Genomic DNA, 20,728 nt, shown 5'->3' on the forward strand with positions numbered 1-20,728 from the left:
GGAGTTCAAGACAAGCCTGGCCAAGATGGTGAAATCCCGTCTCTATCAAAAATACAAAAATTAGCCGGGCGTGGTGGTGTGAGCCTGTAATTTCAGCTACTCAGGTGGCTGAGGCAGGAGAATTGCTTGAACCCGGGAGGCAGAGGTTGCAGTGAGCTGAGATCGCACCACTGCACTCTAGCCTGGGCGACAGAGTGAGACTTTGTCTCCAGAAAAAAAAAAAAGAAAGAAAGAAAAAAACTACACTCAACAGATTTTATTAACTATTAGTCAAGGTAAGATAATTTTTCATTTATTATAATATCTATCATTGCCACTATAATAAATTTTGACACAGAAATAAAAGTTATCATTATCTCTATCTCTGAACACATACAAGGTCCCATACATTTAAGTTATTAAACTTCTAAAAATATACAATCTGCCAGGTGTGGTGACTCACACCTGTAATCCCAGTACTTTAGGAGGCCAAAGTGGGTGGATCACCTGAGGACAGGAGTTGAAGACAAACCTGACCAACATGGTGAAACCCCATCTCTACTAAAAATACAAAAATTAGCCAGGTGTGGTGGCGTGCGTCTGTAATCTCAGCTACTCAGGAGGCTAAGGCAGGAGAATCGCTTGAACCTGGGAGGTGGAGGTTGCAATGAGCCAAGATTGAGCTACTGCACTCCAGCCTGGACAACAAGAGCAAAACTCCATCTAAAAAAAAAAAAAAAAAAGACAATAAAAATATATACAATCTATACTGTCAGATAGGATTTTTATGTTCTTCACTAACAAGGACAAAAGAACATGTAGGCAAATACAGCTACTTCATTTAATCGACATTTTGTGAACTATCTTATATGCCTTAATTTTCAATATTAAGAATCAACACCAAATCATTACAGAAAGCTACTGTATCATAATCAATATTGGCCCCAGTTAGATCTATACAAAATTTCTTTTTTTTTTTTTTTACTACAGAACTATTTTATTTATTATTTTTTCTTTTTTTTTATTATTATTATTATTATTATACTTTAGGCTCTATGGTACATGGGCGCAACGTGCAGGTAAGTTACATATGTATACATGTGCCATGCTGGTGTGCTGCACCCACCAACTCGTCATCTAGCATTAGGTATATCTCCCAATGCTATCCCTCCCCCCTCCCCACACCCCACAACAGTCCCCGAAGTGTGATGTTCCCCTTCCTGTGTCCATGCGTTCTCATTGTTCAATTCCCACCTATGAGTGAGAATATGCGGTGTTTGGTTTTTTGTTCTTGCGATAGTTTACTGAGAATGATGATTTCCAATTTCATCCATGTCCCTACAAAGGACATGAACTCATCATTTTTTATGGCTGCATAGTATTCCATGGTGTATATGTGCCACACTTTCTTAATCCAGTCTATCATTGTTGGACATTTGGGTTGGTTCCAAGTCTTTGCTATTGTGAATAATGCTGCAATAAACATACGTGTGCATGTGTCTTTATAGCAGCATGATTTATAGTCCTTTGGGCATATACCCAGTAATGGGATGGCTGGGTCAAATGGAATTTCTAGTTCTAGATCCCTGAGGAATCGCCACACTGACTTCCACAAGGGTTAAAATAGTTTACAGTCCCACCAACAGTGTAAAAGTGTTCCTGTTTCTCCACATCCTCTCCAGCACCTGTTGTTTCCTGACTTTTTAATGATTGCCATTCTAACTGGTGTGAGATGGTATCTCATTGTGGTTTTGATTTGCATTTCTCTGATGGCCAGTGATGGTGAGCATTTTTTCATGTGTTTTTTGGCTGCATAAATGTCTTCTTTTGAGAAGTGTCTGTTCATGTCCTTCGTCCACTTTTTGATGGGGTTGTTTGTTTTTTTCTTGTAAATTTGTTGGAGTCCATTGTAGATTCTGGATATTAGCCCTTTGTCAGATGAGTAGGTTGCGAAAATTTTCTCCCATTTTGTAGGTTGCCTGTTCACTCTGATGGTAGTTTCCTTTGCTGTGCAGAAGCTCTTTAGTTTAATTAGATCCCATTTGTCAATTTTGGCTTTTGTTGCCATTGCTTTTGGTGTTTTAGACATGAAGTCCTTGCCCATGCCTATGTCCTCAATGGTAATGCCTAGGTTTTCTTCTAGGGTTTTTATGGTTTTAGGTCTAACATTTAAGTCTTTAATCCATCTTGAATTGATTTTTGTATAAGGTGTAAGGAAGGGATCCAGTTTCAGCTTTCTACATATGGCTAGCCAGTTTTCCCAGCACCATTTATTAAATAGGGAATCCTTTCCCCATTGCTTGTTTTTCTCAGGTTTGTCAAAGATCAGCTACTTGGAGATATGTGGCATTATTTCTGACAGCTCTGTTCTGTTCCATTGATCTATATCTCTGTTTTGGTACCAGTACCATGCTGTTTTGGTTACTGTAGCCTTGTAGTATAGTTTGAAGTCAGGTAGTGTGATGCCTCCAGCTTTGTTCTTTTGGCTTAGGATTGACTTGGCGATGCGGGCTCTTTTTTGGTTCCATATGAACTTTAAAGTAGTTTTTTCCAATTCTGTGAAGAAAGTCATTGGTAACTTGATGGGGATGGCATTGAATCTGTAAATTACCTTGGGAAGGATGGCCATTTTCATGATATTGATTCTTCCTATCCATGAGCATGGAATGTTCTTCCATTTCTTTGTATCCTCTTTTATTTCATTAAGCAGTGGTTTGTAGTTCTCCTTGAAGAGGTCCTTCACATCCCTTGTAAGTTGGATTCCTAGGTATTTTATTCTCTTTGAAGCAATTGTGAATGGGAGTTTACTCATGATTTGGCTCTCTGTTTGTCTGTTATTGATGTATAAGAATGCTTGTGATTTTTGTACATTGATTTTGTATCCTGAGACTTTGCTGAAGTTGCTTATCAGCTTAAGGAGATTTTGGGCTGAGACACTGGGGTTTTCTAGATATACTATCATGTCATCTGCAAACAGGGACAATTTGACTTCCTCTTTTCCTAATTGAATACCCTTGATTTCCTTCTCTTGCCTAATTGCCCTGGCCAGAACTTCCAACACTATGTTGAATAGAAGTGGTGAGAGAGGGCATCCCTGTCTTGTGCCAGTTTTCAAAGGGAATGCTTCCAGTTTTTGCCCATTCAGTATGATATTGGCTGTGGGTTTGTCGTAAATAGCTCTTATTATTTTGAGATACGTCCCATCAATACCTAATTTATTGAGAGTTTTTAGCATGAAGGGTTGTTGAATTTTGTCAAAGGCCTTTTCTGCATCTATTGAGATAATCATGTGGTTTTTGTCTTTGGTTCTGTTTATATGCTGGATTACATTTATTGATTTGCATATATTGAACCAGCCTTGCATCCCAGGGATGAAGCCCACTTGATCATGGTGGATAAGCTTTTTGATGTGCTGCTGGATTCTGTTTGCCAGTATTTTATTGAGGATTTTTGCATCAATGTTCATCAAGGATATTGGTCTAAAATTCTCTTTTTTTGTTGTGTCTCTGCCAGGCTTTGGTATCAGGATGATGCTGGCCTCATAAAATGAGTTAGGGAGGATTCCCTCTTTTTCTATTGATTGGAATAGTTTCAGAAGGAATGGTACCAGCTCCTCCTTGTACCTCTGGTAGAATTCGGCTGTGAACCCATCTGGTCCTGGACTTTTTTTGGTTGGTAAGCTATTGATTATTGCCACAATTTCAGCTCCTGTTATTGGTCTATTCAGAGATTCAACTTCTTCCTGGTTTAGTCTTGGGAGGGTGTATGTGTTGAGGAATTTATCCATTTCTTCTAGATTTTCTAGTTCATTTGCGTAGAGGTGTTTGTAATATTCTGATGGCAGTTTGTATTTCTATGGGATCGGTGGTGATATCCCCTTTATCATTTTTTATTGCATCTATTTGATTCTTCTCTCTTTTTTTCTTTACTAATCTTGCTAGCGGTCTATCAATTTTGTTGATCCTTTCAAAAAACCAGCTCCTGGATTCCTTGATTTTTTGAAGGGTTTTTGTGTCTCTATTTCCTTCAGTTCTGCTCTGATTTTAGTTATTTCTTGCCTTCTGCTAGCGTTTGAATGTGTTTGCTCTTGCTTTTCTAGTTCTTTTAATTGTGATGTTAGGGTGTCAATTTTGGATCTTTCCTGCTTTCTCTTGTGGGAATTTAGTGCTATAAATTTCCCTCTACACACTGCTTTGAATGCGTCCCAGAGATTCTGGTATGTTTTGTCTTGGTTCTCGTTGGTTTCAAAGAACATCTTTATTTCTGCCTTCATTTCGTTATGTACCCAGTAGTCATTCAGGAGCAGGTTGTTCAGTTTCCATGTAGTTGAGCGGTTTTGAGTGAGATTCTTAATCCTGAGTTCTAGCTTGATTGCACTGTGATCTGAGAGATACTTTGTTATAATTTCTGTTCTTTTACATTTATTGAGGAGAGCTTTACTTCCAAGTATATGGTCAATTTTGGAATAGGTGTGGTGTGGTGCTGAAAAAAATGTATATTCTGTTGATTTGGGGTGGAGAGTTCTGTAGATGTCTATTAGGTCCGCTTGGTGCAGAGCTGAGTTCAATTCCTGGGTATCCTTGTTGACTTTCTGTCTTGTTGATCTGTCTAATGTTGACAGTGGGGTGTTAAAGTCTCCCATTATTAATGTGTGGGAGTCTAAGTCTCTTCGTAGGTCACTCAGGACTTGCTTTATGAATCTGGGTGCTCCTGTATTGGGTGCATATATATTTAGGATAGTTGGCTCTTCTTGTTGAATTAATCCCTTTACCATTATGTAATGGCCTTCTTTGTCTCTTTTGATCTTTGTTGGTTTAAAGTCTGTTTTATCAGAGACTAGGATTGCAACCCCTGCCTTTTTTTGTTTTCCATTTGCTTGGTAGATCTTCCTCCATCCTTTTATTCTGAGCCTATGTGTGTCTCTGCACGTGAGATGGGTTTCCTGAATACAGCACACTGATGGGTCTTCTTTATCCAATTTGCCAGTCTGTGTCTTTTAGTTGGAGCATTTAGTCCATTTACATTTAAAGTTAATATTGTTATGTGTGAATCTGATCCTGTCATTATGATGTTAGCTGGTTATTTTGCTCCTTAGTTGATGCAGTCTCTTCCTAGTCTCGATGGGCTTTACATTTCGGTATGATTTTGCAGTGGCTGGTACCGGTTGTGCCTTTCCATGTTTAGCGCTTCCTTCAGGAGCTCTTTTAGGGCAGGCCTGGTGGTGACAAAATCTCTCAGCATTTGCTTCTCTGTAAAGTATTTTATTTCTCCTTCACTTATGAAGCTTAGTTTGGCAGGATATGAAATTCTGGGTTAAAAATTCTTTTCTTTAAGAATGTTGAATATTGGCCCCCACTCTCTTCTGGCTTGTAGGGTTTCTGCCGAGAGACCCGCTGTTAGTCTGATGGGCTTCCCTTTGATGGTAACCCGACCTTTCTCTCTGGCTGCCCTTAACATTTTTTCCTTCATTTCAACTTTGGTGAATCTGACAATTATGTGTCTTGGAGTTGCTCTTCTCGAGGAGTATCTTTGTGGCGTTCTCTGTATTTCCTGAATCTGAATGTTGGCCTGCCTTGCTAGATTGGGGAAGTTCTCCTGGATAATATCCTGCAGAGTGTTTTCCAACTTGTTTCCATTCTCCCCGTCACTTTCAGGTACACCAATCAGACGTAGATTTGGTCTTTTCACATAGTCCCACATTTCTTGAAGGCTTTGCTCGTTTCTTTTTATTCTTTTTTCTCTAAACTTCCCTTCTCACTTCATTTCATTCATTTCATCTTCCAGGGCTGATACCCTTTCTTCCATTTGATCGCATCGGCTCCTGAGGCTTCTGCATTCTTCACGTAGTTCTCGAGCCTTGGTTTTCAGCTCCATCAGCTCCTTTAAGCACTTCTCTGTATTGGTTATTCTAGTTATACATTCTTCTAAATTTTTTTCAAAGTTTTCAACTTCTTTGCCTTTGGTTTGAATATCCTCCCGTAGCTCGGAGTAATTTGATCGTCTGAAGCCTTCTTCTCTCAGCTCGTCAAAGTCATTCTCCGTCCAGCTTTGTTCCGTTGCTGGTGAGGAACTGCGTTCCTTTGGAGGAGGAGAGGTACTCTGCTTTTTAGAGTTTCCAGTTTTTCTGCTCTGTTTTTTCCCCATCTTTGTGGTTTTATCTACTTTTGGTCTTTGATGATGGTGATGTACAGATGGGTTTTTGGTGTGGATGTCCTTTCTGTTAGTTTTCCTTCTAACAGACAGGACCCTCAGCTGCAGGTCTGTTGGAGTACCTGGCCGGCAGTGTGAGGTGTCAGTCTGCCCCTGCTAGGGGGTGCCTCCCAGTTAGGCTGCTCGGGGGTCAGGGGTCAGGGACCCAATTGAGGAGGCAGTCAGCCCGTTCTCAGATCTCCAGCTGCGTGTTGGGAGAACCACTGCTCTCCTCAAAGCTGTCAGACAGGGACATTTAAGTCTGCAGAGGTTACTGCTGTCTTTTTGTTTGTCTGTGCCCTGCCCCCAGAGGTGGAGCCTACAGATGCAGGCAGGCCTCCTTGAGCTGTGGTGGGCTCCACCCAGTTCAAGCTTCCAGGCTGCTTTGTTTACCTAAGCGAGCCTGGGCAATGGCGGGCGCCCCTCCCCCAGCCTCGCTGCCAACTTGCTGTTTGATCTCAGACTGCTGTGCTAGCAATCAGCGAGACTCCGTGGGTGTAGGACCCTCTGAGCCAGGTGCGGGCTATACTCTCCTGGGGCACCGTTTCCTAAGCCCGTCGGAAAAGCACAGTATTCGGGTGGGAGTGGCCCGATTTTCCAGGTGCTGTCTGTCACCCCTGGAAAGGGAACTCCCTGACCCCTTGCGCTTCCTGAGTGAGGCAATGCCTCACCCCTGCTTCGGCTGGCGCACGGTGCACTCACCCACTGACCTGCGCCCACTGTCTGGCACTCCGTAGTGAGATGAACAGGGTACCTCAGATGGAAATGCAGAAATCACCCGTCTTCTGCGTGGCTCGCGCTGGGAGCTGTAGACCGGAGCTGTTCCTATTCGGCCATCTTGGCTCCTCCACCCAAAATTTCTTATAAAAATTAATATTTCTGACCATTCCACATATGGAGAGAGATTAACTGGTTGGATTACTACTTTCTTTTACTATCTTCTTCCTCATCACTAAATAGATGGTATGCTAGCATGCTTTTTGGCAACCCTGCAAGTATCTTGGAGGTTTGTTTCAAGTCTATTATTAAGTGTATATAACAATAATCCACTTTTTAACAGAGTCTGCTGTAGAATAAAATATACAATTTAGTGTATTTCATTCTCATCACATTATTAAATACATACAAAAATCTCTTTTATACCCACAGATCAAGCATGATCCCAAAAGACCTGAAGAAATAACAGCCTTCCACATGGTTGTAGCAATTTATCAATGAAACCAAAATACACCACTAAAACATTCCCTACTCTACATAACAAGCAATAAACATGGAGCCAACTGTTAGTACAATGGCAAAGAGGGCATAAATGTGTTAAGGAGAAAAAAAATTAACCTAAACACTGTCGTCTTCACAAGACATATATACCAATGCAATCTTCAGATATGGAAGAATAAGTCATACATTATATTAAGCACTTACAATGTGCCAAGTAGTGTGCCCTTTACATTTATCAGTGAATTTAATCCTCTCGATAATCCTATAATTTTACAACAGATATACGAAGTCCAGGAAAATGTGATATTTTTCAGTTGGGTATATTAAAACTCTTAAGTTTTATTTCAGAAAAGTATTCCTATTTTAAGGCAGCTAAATTGTTTTGCTTTTTGCCACCAGGGGATGCACACTATACAATATGACTCTAAGCATACAATATATTTGCATGTGTGTATGTTTGAGTGTATGTGTGTATAATGTTTATTCAAATACAGAAAAAAATTAAATTTTAAGTCTGCATGATGACTGAATGTGGTATTGTGCTGTGCTGGTAAAATAGGCTTATTAAATTGTCATGCTTTGGGAGGCCGAAGTGGGAGGACTGCTTGAGGCCAGGAGCTTCAGGCCAGCCTAAGCAACATAGGAAGACCCCCATCTCTACAAAAAAAATTTTTTTCCTTTTTTTGAGACGGAGTCTCGCTCTGTCACCCAGTGCTGTGGCGCAGTCTTGGCTCACTGCAACCTCCACATCCCAGGTTCAAGTGATTCTCCTGCCTTGAGTAGCTGAGATTTCATGCGCATGCCACCACGCCCAGCTAATTTTTATATTTTAGTAGAGAGGGGGTTTCACCATGTTAGTCAGGCTGGTCTCGAACTCCTGACCTCGTGATCCGCCCGCCCTGCCCTCCCAAAATTCTGGGATTACAGGCATGAGCCACTGCACCTGGCCAACAAAAATATTTTTAAAAAACTACATGTACCCTGTGGCAAGTGCCTGTAGTCTCAAGTGACTCGGGAGGCTGAGGTGGAGGAATGGCTTGAGCCCTGTTAGAGGTTACAGTGAGCTATGATCACGCCACTGCACTCTAGCCTGGATGACAGACTGAGACTATCTAGAAAAATATATATATATTTAAATATATATATTTAGTAGAGAAAAGGTTTTGCTATTCTCGAACTCCTGAGCTCAAGGGATCATCCTGCTTCAGCCTCCCAAAATGCTGGATTACAGGATGAGCCACCATGCCCAGCCAAAATTATCAAATTTTTAACCTATTTAATGATAGTTAGTATACGAAATAATACTAAAATAAATTCCATGATTGAAGGAAACTAGAATATGTTTATAAGAGAAAAATTTCTGGAATTAAAATAATTATGAAAAATTATTTATATTAGATATCTTTTGAAAAACATATTCTCCCTCAGACATTTTCAACATTAGTAATATGTTAATTAGTTTGCTGATTCCTTAACTCTGTGTTTATGTGCTTATGCCTTCACAATTGTGTTTAACTTATTTAACTCAACTGTAGATTTCAGCTTTAAAAATAATCATAAAACTAGATACTGCTCATAAAAAATAAAATTCATGCAATTTCAGTTATTAGCTTTTCCCACTAGTTTTAAACTATTTCCAGACTCCCTCCAAAAAAGACTATTTATACTTGGACTTCCTTTTCCATTTTATGTTTCAGATTAGGAACCTAACACATAATATTAAACAAAAGGTTACCTGGACACCTGTTGCATTCCTAGATCACAACTGGTTTCCCAGTGAGACAGGACACCCAACCCACCAGGCAACTTTATGCCATGAATAATAAGATTCAAAGGTAGAGAATAATAAGAAAAGGTCCAAAACACGGGTACCAATCACTTCAATGATTAAATTATTCCTTAATTTAACATTGTGTCTGGCCTGACTAAAAACACACTAAGCCCATTAAGGCAATATAGCTAATGTTTTCAGATGATACAGTAAAGCTTGCTGAGAGTGAGGAATACATTAAAAATAAAACAAAATGAAACTTTTATATTTTAATTTTTATCAAAATAATAAGAATGGGGAAGAAAACAAGCATAAAAAAAACTACACTCAAAGTACATAATGATCTGTTGCCAATATGAAAACATACAGAGCAATGCTATGGCAATATCACACACAGGTGAATCATTTTCTATCTGCTCCTCAAGTGCAATCAGTAAGTGAAGCCAAAAATGTCTGCTTTTATTATTTTCTGCTTACCTTTTACAATGTTCAATTTTGTGTGTGACTTAAATGGGCCAAAGGGCACCCCAATATCTCATGAAATTCTAAGTTATTCTATGAGAATGTTTTGGGATGAGATTAACATTTAAATCAGCAAACTAAGCAAAGCAGATAGCCCTCCATAATGGCAGTGGTTCTAATCCAATCAGTTGAAGGCCTTAATAGAGCAAAAGGCTGACCCTCCTCCAAGTAAGAGAGAATTTTGCTGCTTTATAGCCTTAGAAATGAAACATGAGCTCTTCTTGCCTATTGTCTTAAACCTGAAACATTGCCTTTTCCTGGTTATATAGGAGCTTCTAGCCTTCAGATTCAAATTAGTATGTTGGCTCTGCAGATTTTAAACTTGAATCATGTGAGCCAACTCTTCATAATAAATCTCTTTCTATGCAAACACCCACACACACGCGCACACACACGCGCGCACACACACACACACAATTGGTTTTCTCTGAAGAATATACCTTCTAAAAATAAAAATAAAAAAATTTTTTTGAGATGGAGCACTCTGTGGCTCAGGCTACAGTGCAGTGGCACAATCTTGGCTCACTACAGCCGTGGCGGGACTGTAGTTCAACCGATTCTCCTCCCAGACAAGCTGGGACTACAGGCGTGCACCATCACACCAGGCTAATTTTTGTATTTTTAGTAGAGATGTGGTTTCACAATGTTGGTCAGGCTGGTCTCGAACTCCTGACCTAAGGCGATCCGCCCATCTTGGCCTCTGAAAGTGATGGGATTACAGACATGAGCCACCGTGCCCAACCTAAAAATAAATTATTAATAATCAATTTACCAATAGGATTATCAAACTTTTGCTATGATGATAAGATATAATCTTGCATGAAAGCATTTTATTTAATTGAATGAATTAACAAGCACTCCAAAATATGCTAAGATTAAACCCTAACATTTTTTTAAAATCATATATAAAATCAAAATTCTGGAATCCTTTTTTATAAAAATCGTGAGCTTGGTAAAAACTGAGTTATTTGAAATATTACTGCTTTGGGTTTTTTACTTTTATTTTTTAATTTTTTATTATTGCAACAACGATTTTTACCGAAATAGCCATTATTTAACTAACTTCTTGGGACTCACTGTATCACAGCAGGAGTTATGTCTTTAAACTCATTCTTTTTCCTAGGAGAACTACAAATCAACTTATACTGAGAGAGGAGTTTTCTTCTGCATTCTGAAAGGTGATACTGCCCCACTGCATGAAATACACAGGATGAAATAGGAGTATGAGCCATGTATTCTACTATAGCAAAATACTAAAATAAAAATAACAATATATGGCATGAACTGAGTACTTATTACATTCCAGACATAGATGGTGTTCTACATATATATAATCTTCTAAAACAGATTATCTTGTTGATACAATTACCAGCCACATTTTGCAGATGAGAAAACTGAGGCCCAAAGATAACAACTATTCCGAGAACACATTAAAGACTAAGTAGCTAAACCTCCTTCAAACCCCAGCCTAACTCTAAGCCCACATTTTGTTTCTCTCTTTTATTAATACATAATAATTTATATATTTTGGGGATATATGATAATGTTTGTTACATACAAAAAAAAGTGTAAAGATCAAGTCAAGGTAAATGGGGTAATCTAACATCTTGACTATTTATTATTTTTATGTACAGGTATCAAGTCCTCTAGTTACTTTGAAATATATATAATATTCTTACTAGTACAGTCACCCTATTCTGCTATCAACCATTGGAATTTATCTATTCTACCTAACTATACATTTGTACCCATAACCAACCTCTATTCATGGTCCCTTTCTCCCACCCTCCCAACTTACCCTGTCTCTGGTATCTATTTTTCTATTCTCCATGTCCATTAGATCTAGTGTTTTAGTCCCAGATATGAGTGATAACATGTGGTATTTGTCTTTCTGTATCTGGCTAATTTTCATTTCACTGAACACAGTGACCTCCAGTTCCATCCACAAACTGGATAAAGCTGTTAGATAAAATGACTTCCAGTTGCATTCACAGGATTCTGCAGTTAGTGCATAAAATGTTCTATCAATGTCTGTTAAGTCCATTTGATCTAAAGTCTAGTTTAAGTCCAACGTTTCTTTATAGATTTCTGTCTAGATGACCTGCCTAATGGTGAGAGTGGGATGTTCAGGCCTGCACAATTATTTTATTAGAGTCTGTCTCTTTCTTTAGATCCAGCAATATTTTTGCTTTATGAACCTGAGTGCCCCAGTGTGGGGGGCTTATGTAACAACTGTTATATGAATTCTTCACTTTATCATTGTTATATAATGCCCATCTTTGTCTTTTTTTATGGTTTTTGTGTTATCTAAGTATATCTACTTCTGCTCACTTTTGGTTTCTGTTTGCATGGACTATCCTTTTCCATCTCTTTACTTTCAGGTTGTATGTGTCTTTACAAGTAAAGTACATTTCTGGTAGTAAACATGTAGTGAAACCATGTTTTAAATCCATTCAGCCAATATTTTTTTTTTTTTTTGAGATGGAGTCTTGCTCTATCACCAGGCTACAGTGCAGTGGCACGATCTCGGCTCACTGCCGAGGAGTTCAAGCGATTCCCCTGCCAGGAGGCCCCTGCCTCCTGGGTTCAAGCGATTCCCCTGCCTCAGCCTCCTGAGCAGCTGGGACTACAAGCATGCGCCACCATGCCTGGCTAATTTTTTGTATTTTAGTAGAGACAGGGTTTCACCATGTTGGCCAGGATGGCCTAGATCTCCTGACCTCATGATCCGCCTGCCTTGGCCTCCCAAAGTGCTGGGATTACAGGCGTGAGCCACTGCCCCCAGCCAATCTATATCTTTTAAGAATTTAAATCATTTACACACAGGTTATTATGGATATGAAAGGTTTTTTCCTGTCACCTTGTTAACTGTTGTTTAGTTGTTCTGAATATTCTTTGTTCCTTTCTTATTTTCTGATTGATTGTCCTTGTAGTTTGCTGATTTTCTGTGTTGATACCATTTGAGTCTTTTTTTCTTCCTCATTTGTTGCTTTACCAGTGAGTTTTATACTTTCAAGTGTTTTTGTAATGGTAACTGTCACCCTTTTGCTTGCCTCTAGGTTTAGGACTCCCTTGAATATTTCTTGTAAGATAGATGTAGTAGTGATGAATTCCCTCAGCATTTGCTTGTCTGGAAAAGACTTTATTTATCCTTCCTTCACGAAGAATCATTTTGCTAGATAAGGTATGCTTGGCTAGCAGGGTTTTTGTCTTTGAGCACATTAAATATACCCTCCCATTCTCTGCTGACCTGTAAGGTTTCTACTGAGAAAGCTGCTGTTAGTCTGATGGGGCTCTTTTATAGGTGACTAAATGCTTTTCTCTTACAATTTTTAGGATTTTCTAGGTGTCACTGACTTTAGACAATTTCACTATAATGTGGGGTAGAGAAACCTTTTTACATTGCATGTGATTGGGGGTCACTAGGCTTTCTGTGATGTCTAAATCTGGATGTCTAAATCTCTTGCTAGGCTTGGGAAGTTTTAATCTATTAATTTGTTTAATAAGTTTCCGAACCCCTTCATTCCTCACCTTCAGGGATACTAATAACTCATACATTTGATCACTATGTGGTGTCCATATATCACGAACACTTTGTTCATCCTTTACTCCTTTTATTTTTGTCTAAGTGGATTATTACAAAAGATGTGTCTTCAAGTTGAGAGTCTCTCTTCTGGTTGTTCTAGTCTATTGCTGAAGCTTTCAAGTGTATTTTGTATTTCATAAAAGGAATTCATCAGTTCCAGAATTGCTATTTGATTCTTATTTACGATTATCTGTTTGATAAATTTCTCATAAATATCCTGAATAGTTTTTCTCATTTTTTGTATTTTCAGAATTCTCTTGTATCTCTCTGAGCATTTTTAGTTTAATTTTACATTCTTTTTCAAGAATTTTGTAAATTTATTTTTGATTGGGATCTATTGTTGAGGGATTATCACATTCTATTTCATACTTCCTGTGTCCTAACATTGATATCTGCACATCTGGTGGAACAGCTGCTTCTTCCGGTTTTCTGAATTTGCTTTCTTAGGGGAGAACTTTTTCTGAAGATGTACCAATTGTGCTGGTTGGGTAGGCCCCTTTGGCTTTGATTATGGGTGTGTGCAGTAGTGTCATCACTATATGATTTCTCCAGCTGTAAATGGTTTCAGTGGTATCTGTGCTTTCCCTGGTGGCTTAGGTTATGGTTATCAGCAGATCCTATGGTAATGTTTTGTTGAAGACAGAGATGCCAGGTGGGCTAGTCTTAAGATCCCAATGATGGCAGCAATGAGCTGACTGTACCTGATCATGGGCTCCAGGGCAGTGTACATTGGTACAAGGGTATTAATGGGACCAGGCAGGCCAATTCGTGGGCACCCAGGTGGCCTGCTCAAATACTGGTAGTGTAATCAGTGGATTGAGCAGATGAGAGGGTTCTTGAGTCACTGGATAACCTGTGTGATGTGGGTGATGGTAGTAGTGGTGGGATGATCCTCTGGGGCCCAAGTGCTGCACACTGGTGTTGACACCGGCTACAGTGCACGGTCACCAGCCAGAGTCCCAGACACACAATTCTCAGGTTCTTCCACTCTCTGTGACAGAAGCACCGTAGCACTGCATAAGGGTTAGGGGGAGGCACCCAGCCCTTCACACACAAACCGACGATCCCACTGCCAGTAAGGGTGCAGTCACCACTCACAGCCCTGGAAAGCTAACCTTCCAGTTCGCCTGCCCCAGCCTCCAGGAGCAGCAACAGTGGCTGGGCCTACAGAAGCATCTGGAGTGAGACAAAGGGTCCCTCTCTACATGTGAGAGCCTGAACACAGTGATAACTCTTACGGGGGGAAGAGATCATACTCTCTGTGTGCTAGGCCGAGCACACAGTTTATTTCAGCTGGGGGCAGGGTCACTTCTCATAGCCTGAGACAGGAGTCTCCCAGGTTTTAGAAATGACGCGCTTTAGTTTTCTTTGTACAAAAGGCTGTCTTTGGTGTGCTGCACTGTCCTTACTCCAGGGATTAGTACTCCCTGTGGGCTAGAGTACTGAGGACCCTTCAGCACTTTTGGGCTGGGTCCAGCCAGTGCTGTGCTGCTACAGCCCTCCAAGTGGACTCTGGGAGACATCAGTGGTGGCTCACAGGATGTGGAAATATGGGAGCTGTCGTCCCGAAGACAGGATGCAGTCCCATGACAGCTATGCACTCACGATGGTGCTCAGCTGCAGTCAATCAAATCTCAGGTGTGTGAATGAGCCAGCGTGAGTACCCTGTCCAGTCTAATGCCTTGGTGAGGTCTTTAAATGGCCACCCATGCTAGTGTCAGAATTTGTGAAGGTAAAGAAGCTCTCTCTGGTTCCAACCACAGTACTGTGCAGTGGCAATGTTAACTGCTGAGGTTCTCTCACTTACTCTTTCACCACAATATCAAGCCCCTATGGGCTCCCAACCAATCTCAGCCAAGTCTCCAATGGCTTCCTTCTTCTGTGCCGCAGATGTTTCCTGCGACTTCTCTGTTGGATTCTGGTGTTCTCTCCTATATATTCTATTCAAGGTATGACTATCTATTTGTAATTTTAGCTCTTCTTTCTGGAGAGGATGTGTGTCTGATGTCTTAGCCATTTAAACTGGGATCTCTAAACCCACATTCCTAACCACTATGATAAAGCCACCTACAGCTACTCTGAAGGAAAATCTTTCCCTTTCTATTAACTCTTTTAGAACAGTATGACTAAAACTATAAATTACCTTAAAAATAGATGTCCTTTATTGGGATAATAAAAACACCCTTGCTGTCACTAATAAACTACTAAAAACAACTAAAATGGATACATTCTCAAATTCTTACTATCTAAAAAATAGTCACCTAGTCCTTGCAAGTTATTTGAATATGTACTAAATTCTAAACTGGCTCAATGTTATTAGAAGTACTCTCTTTCTTTTTAAAGCTATAAAATCCCCTTTTCCTTTGTAAATATTACCTATGTATAACTGACTTTCATAAAATATATTGCTGAGTAAATACTGACATTATATTCAATTATTGTCTGGAGTATCAGTCACAAAGGATAAAATTCTTTAATCCTTTGGTAAGATACATTGATGTTGTTGAATAAAACCAAAGATACACTTTGGGAGGCTGAGGTGGGCAGATGGTCTGAGGTTAGGAGTTCGAGACCAGCCTGGCCAACATGGTGAAACCCTGTCTCTACCAATACTACAAAAATCAGCTGGGCATGGTGGTGGGCGCCTGCAATCCCAGCTACTCAGGAGGCTGAGGCAGGAAAATATCTTGAACCCAGGAGGCAGAGGTTGCAATGAGCCAAGATTGCACCACTACACTCGCCTGGGAGACAGAGCGAGACGCTGTCACAAAAAAAAAAAAAAAAAAAAAAAAAAAAAAATATATATATATATATATATATATATATATATATATACATGACCTGAAGTTCTAAATTATTATTGGGCTGAACAAATGCTTATTTTCAAATAATTGCTGCAATTTTTAAAAACTTGTTTTTTCCTTACCTAGTCACAACCCTCATAGCATGCCAACTTAAAATTATTCAACTTAAAAACTTTGAAAATATAAACAAACTATAGCTATCAAGTTACCCACTTTTATATCCAACTGATAATTTTCTTAAGTGGCAACTTTTCTGGAGATCTCTGCTGATCAGAAACTATTCCATGGTACAATAGATTTTTATGAATTTTAACACTCCCAAGTCCTTAAAATGCCCAGAAATAGTTTGACAAGATACAAAACGCTTCTTAATAAAATTTAAGAGCTGAATGAACCAGTAGTGTTACAAAATTCTGCCTTAACCTGTCTAACATGAAAATACCTCCCATGAGAATTTTTTCAGATTTAGGAAAAAAATGACACAGAAATTACTTTAAATGAGAAAAAGAGAATGGAAAGAAATTAAAATTAACACTGGAAAGAAAGCCAATGATACAAGCAACAAACACTTTATCTAAAACTATGGATAAAACATTTGAAATTACAAATTAAAGGGAAATGATATATATGTTTCCAATGAATTTTTCTGAGTCAGTATAGACATTATTATAAGGCCACATTTTAAATAAAATAGCCCCACCTTATAAACGCTTATGAATAATTCTAATATCTGAAAAGTTTAAATTACTGATAAGGACAATATCCATTCTGTACTGTACATAAATATGTCTTCATTTTTACTCAAAAGTCAGCATTAATTCTCTTTTGAAATCTGGGAGGATCAAGTGGCATTAAATTTGTAGATTCTAATATAAATATTATTAGGGAAAGAGCTCCTTAGAAACAAAAAAATGTAATATATATTTACAGGATATATACACGTGTGTGTGTGTACCTGAGACCTAAATTGTACCTGGTACCTAAGACCCTAAATTGATTTACTTTACAAACACACACGCACATTTATTTTTAAGTAAATCAATTTAGGGTCTCAGGTACTAGGATGGTGAGAAGGTGGAAAATTGGGTTTCTACTGGACAAGAGAATTAAGGAACTAGAGAAAATAAAGTTAATCTTAAAGAAGGAGGCAGATTAGGAGTGTGCTGGGAACAGGCCCCCAAATCTGGCCATAAGCTGACCTCAAAACCGGCCATAAACAAAATCTCTGCAGCACCGTGACATGTTCATGATGGCCATGACTCCCATGCTGAAGGTTGTGGGTTTACTGGAATGAGGGCAAGGAATACCTGGCCCAACCAGGGCAGAAAACCACTTAAAGGCTTTCCTAAACCACAAATAATGGCATGAGCGATCTGTGCCTTAAGGACATGTTTCTGCTGCAGGAAACTAGCCAGAGCCCATCCCTTTGTTTCGGCCCATCCCTTTTTTCCCATAAGGAATACTTTTCGTTAATCTATAATCTATAGAAACAATGCTTATCACTGGCTTGCTGTCAATAAATATGTGGGTAAATTTCTGTTCGGGGCTCTCAGTTCTGAAGGCTGTGAGTCCCCTGATTTCCCACTCCACACGCTATATTTGTGCATATGTCTTTAATTCCTCTAGCGTTGCTGGGTTAGGGTCTCCACAACCCAGCTGGCCTCGGCAAGTGGAACCCAACGTGGGGGCTCAAACCCAGGTCGAAAGGTCGCCAGGGCAATGGCTGGAGAAGGTGGAACTAAGCTGGAGGACACCTGAGTGCTCTTAAGCAATCCCTGTCGTGAGTAAAAAGGGGAGCTCAGAAGCATCAGGGTAACAATGGGACAAGTGTGGGCTCTGGTTAGTTCCACCTTGGAACCTTTTCACACTGATGATGAGGAGGAAGGAGAGTATAACGAAGTAAGAGAGCAGATTTGTTTGCCAGCTAAAGCTAAAGTGGCAAAGGAGGTAGGTGTTCATCCCTACCCTTCTGCACCCCCTCCTTATTTTGAAGAAAAAGAGTGGCCTGATCCTCCAGATCTTTCTTTTCTGGAGGACCCTGGGTGAAAAGTAGTTGACCCAGTGACTGTTCAAACAGTGCTTAAGCAACTGCTCTCAGTTCTATTCAGGCAGGAATCCAGCAAGCTAGAAGAGAGGGTGATTTAGAGGCTTGGCAGTTCCCTGTTAGAATACACACCCCGAGATCAACAGGGAAATATTATAGCTACATTTGAGCCTTTTCCTTTTAAATTACTCAAGGAATTTAAACAAGTGATTAATCAATATGGACCAGGTTCTCCTTTTGTAATGGGACTGTTAAAGAATGTTGCTGTCTCCAGTCAGATGCTGCCAGTGGGGATGGTAGGATTACTTCTAGGTAGGTCTGGTTTAAATTTAAAAGGAGTGTAAGTACAAACAGGAGTCATTGATTCAGATTACAATGGGGAAATTCAAATTGTTATATCTACTTCTGTTCTCTGGAAAGTAGGGCCAGGAGAGCGTATAGCACAACTCCTGACTGTGCCATATGTGGAAATGGGAAAAAGTGAAACTAAACGAACAGGAGGATTTGGAAACACAAATAAACAAGGCAAAGCAGCTTATTGGGTGAATCAAATTACTGATAAATGTCCTACCTGTGAAATACCTATTCAAAGAAAGAAATTTAAAGGTTCAGTAGATACAGGAGTGGACATTTCAATCATTTCTCTACAGCACTGGCTGTTCACGTAGCCAGTTCAACCCACTCAATTTAACATAGTTGGAGTTGGTAAAGCCCCTGAAGCATATCAAAGTAGTTACATTTTGCATTGTGAAGAGCCCGATGGACAACCTGGGAATATTCAACCAATTATAACTTCTGTACCTATAAATTTATGGGGAAGAGATAGATTTATTACAACAATGGGGAACACAAGTTCTAATTCCAGAGCAATTGTACAGCCCTCAAAGTCAAAGTATGTTGCATGAAATGGGGTATGTCCCTGGTATGGGACCAGGACAAAATTTGCAAGGTTTGAAGGAACCACATCAAGCGGAAAGACAAAGTTCCCGCCAAGGTTTAGGTTATCATTTTTTATGGCAGCCATTGTTAAGCCTCCAGAACCTACACCTTTAAAATGGTTAACAGATAAGCCAATTTGGATAGAACAATGGCCGCTAAGTAAAGAGAAAATGGAGGCTTTAGAGGACTTAGTTCCTGAACAATTAGAAAAAGGACACATAGCTTCAACATTCTCCCCTTACAATTCTCCAGTTTTCATAATTAAGAAAAAATCAGGTAAATGGAGAATGTTAACTGACTTAAGAGCCATTAATTCAGTTACACAACCTATGGGAGCATTACAGCCAGGATTGCCTTCTCCTGCTATGATTCCAAAAAACTGGTCTTTAACTGTCATAGATTTAAAAGACTGTTTCTTTACTCTCCCTTTAGCTGAGCAAGACTGTGAACAGTTTTCACTTACAATTCCTGCAGTAAACAACCTGCAGCCTGCCAAGCGTTTTCATTGGAAAGTGTTGCCACAAGGCAGGTTAAACAGTCCAACAATTTGCCAGACTTATGTAGGGCAAGCAATTGAACCTACTCGTAAAAAAATTTTTAGTGTTACATTATTCAGTATATGGATGATATACTTTGTGCTGCCCCAACTCGAGAAATATTACTCCAATGTTATGATCACTTGCAAAATTCGATTTCTTGCACTGGTTTAATTATAGCTCCTGACAAAATTCAGACTACTACTCCTTATTCCTACTTGGGGACCTCAGTAACTGACACTACAATTGTGCCACAGAAAGTAACCATATGTAGGGATCAATTTAAAACACTGAATGACTTTCAAAAATTACCAGGGGACATTAATTGGATACGACCTGCTCTAGGCATTCCTGCCTATGCCATGAGTAATCTATTTTCTATCCTTAGAGGAGATCCTAGTCTCACTAGCCCTTGGCAATTAACAAAGGAGGCTGAGGCAGAGTTACAGCTGATTGAAAGGCAAGCCCATAAAGCTAAAATAAATAGAATAGATCCTGAGAAGACTCTAGATTTGCTAATTTTTCCAACTCAGCATTCACCTACTGTTGTTATTTTGTTATTGTCCAAGAACAGGACTTAGTAGAATGGCTTTTTCTTCCACATGCTAATTCATGGACTCTAACTCCTTATTTGGATCAAATTGCTACTATGATAGGAAATGGGAGAACTTGGATTGTTAAATTATATGGATATGATCCTGGAAAAATTATTGTCCCTCTCACGAAGGCACAAATATAGCAAGCTTTTATAAAGAGTCTTACTTGGCAAACCCATTTAGCTGACTTTGTGGGTATTCTCCATAGTCATTTTCCTAAAATGAACTGTTTCAATTTTTGAAATTAACTAATTGGATTCTCCCTAAAATAACTAAATTTAAACCAATTGAAGGTGCTGAGAATGTTTTTACAGATGGGTCCAGTAATAGTAAAGCTTCTTATTCTGGATCGAAAGGTAAAGTTTTTCAGACTCCCTATACTTCAGCTCAAAATGCGGAGCTTCTGGCTGTAATTGAGGTATTGACTGCTTTTAATATGCCTATTAATGTGATTTCTGATTCTTCATATGTGGTTCATTCTACACAATTAACTGAAATTGCTCAGTTACGATTTCATACAGATGAACAACTGATGACTTTATTT

General features: G+C 39.4%; 1 protein-coding gene and 1 long non-coding RNA gene across 3 annotated transcripts in view; one reads left to right on the forward strand and one right to left on the reverse strand.

Moving 5' to 3' along the window:
- The window catches only part of LOC129059947 (uncharacterized), a 47,792-nt gene extending 36,826 nt beyond the window's left edge, over window positions 1-10,966 (forward strand). The window contains exon 3 of one of the 2 annotated variants that reach the window (XR_008526193.2): window positions 10,803-10,966. This is a non-coding gene — a long non-coding RNA (uncharacterized LOC129059947). The remainder of the gene's footprint in view (window positions 1-10,802) is intronic. The other variant, XR_008526194.2, reaches the window with a different exon arrangement.
- The window catches only part of SUPT3H (SPT3 homolog, SAGA and STAGA complex component), a 541,480-nt gene that overhangs the window by 380,795 nt on the left and 139,957 nt on the right, over window positions 1-20,728 (reverse strand).

Source organism: Pongo abelii, chromosome 5 (assembly GCF_028885655.2).
Source record: "Pongo abelii isolate AG06213 chromosome 5, NHGRI_mPonAbe1-v2.0_pri, whole genome shotgun sequence".
In the NCBI taxonomy this organism is placed as follows: Eukaryota; Metazoa; Chordata; class Mammalia; order Primates; family Hominidae; genus Pongo; species Pongo abelii.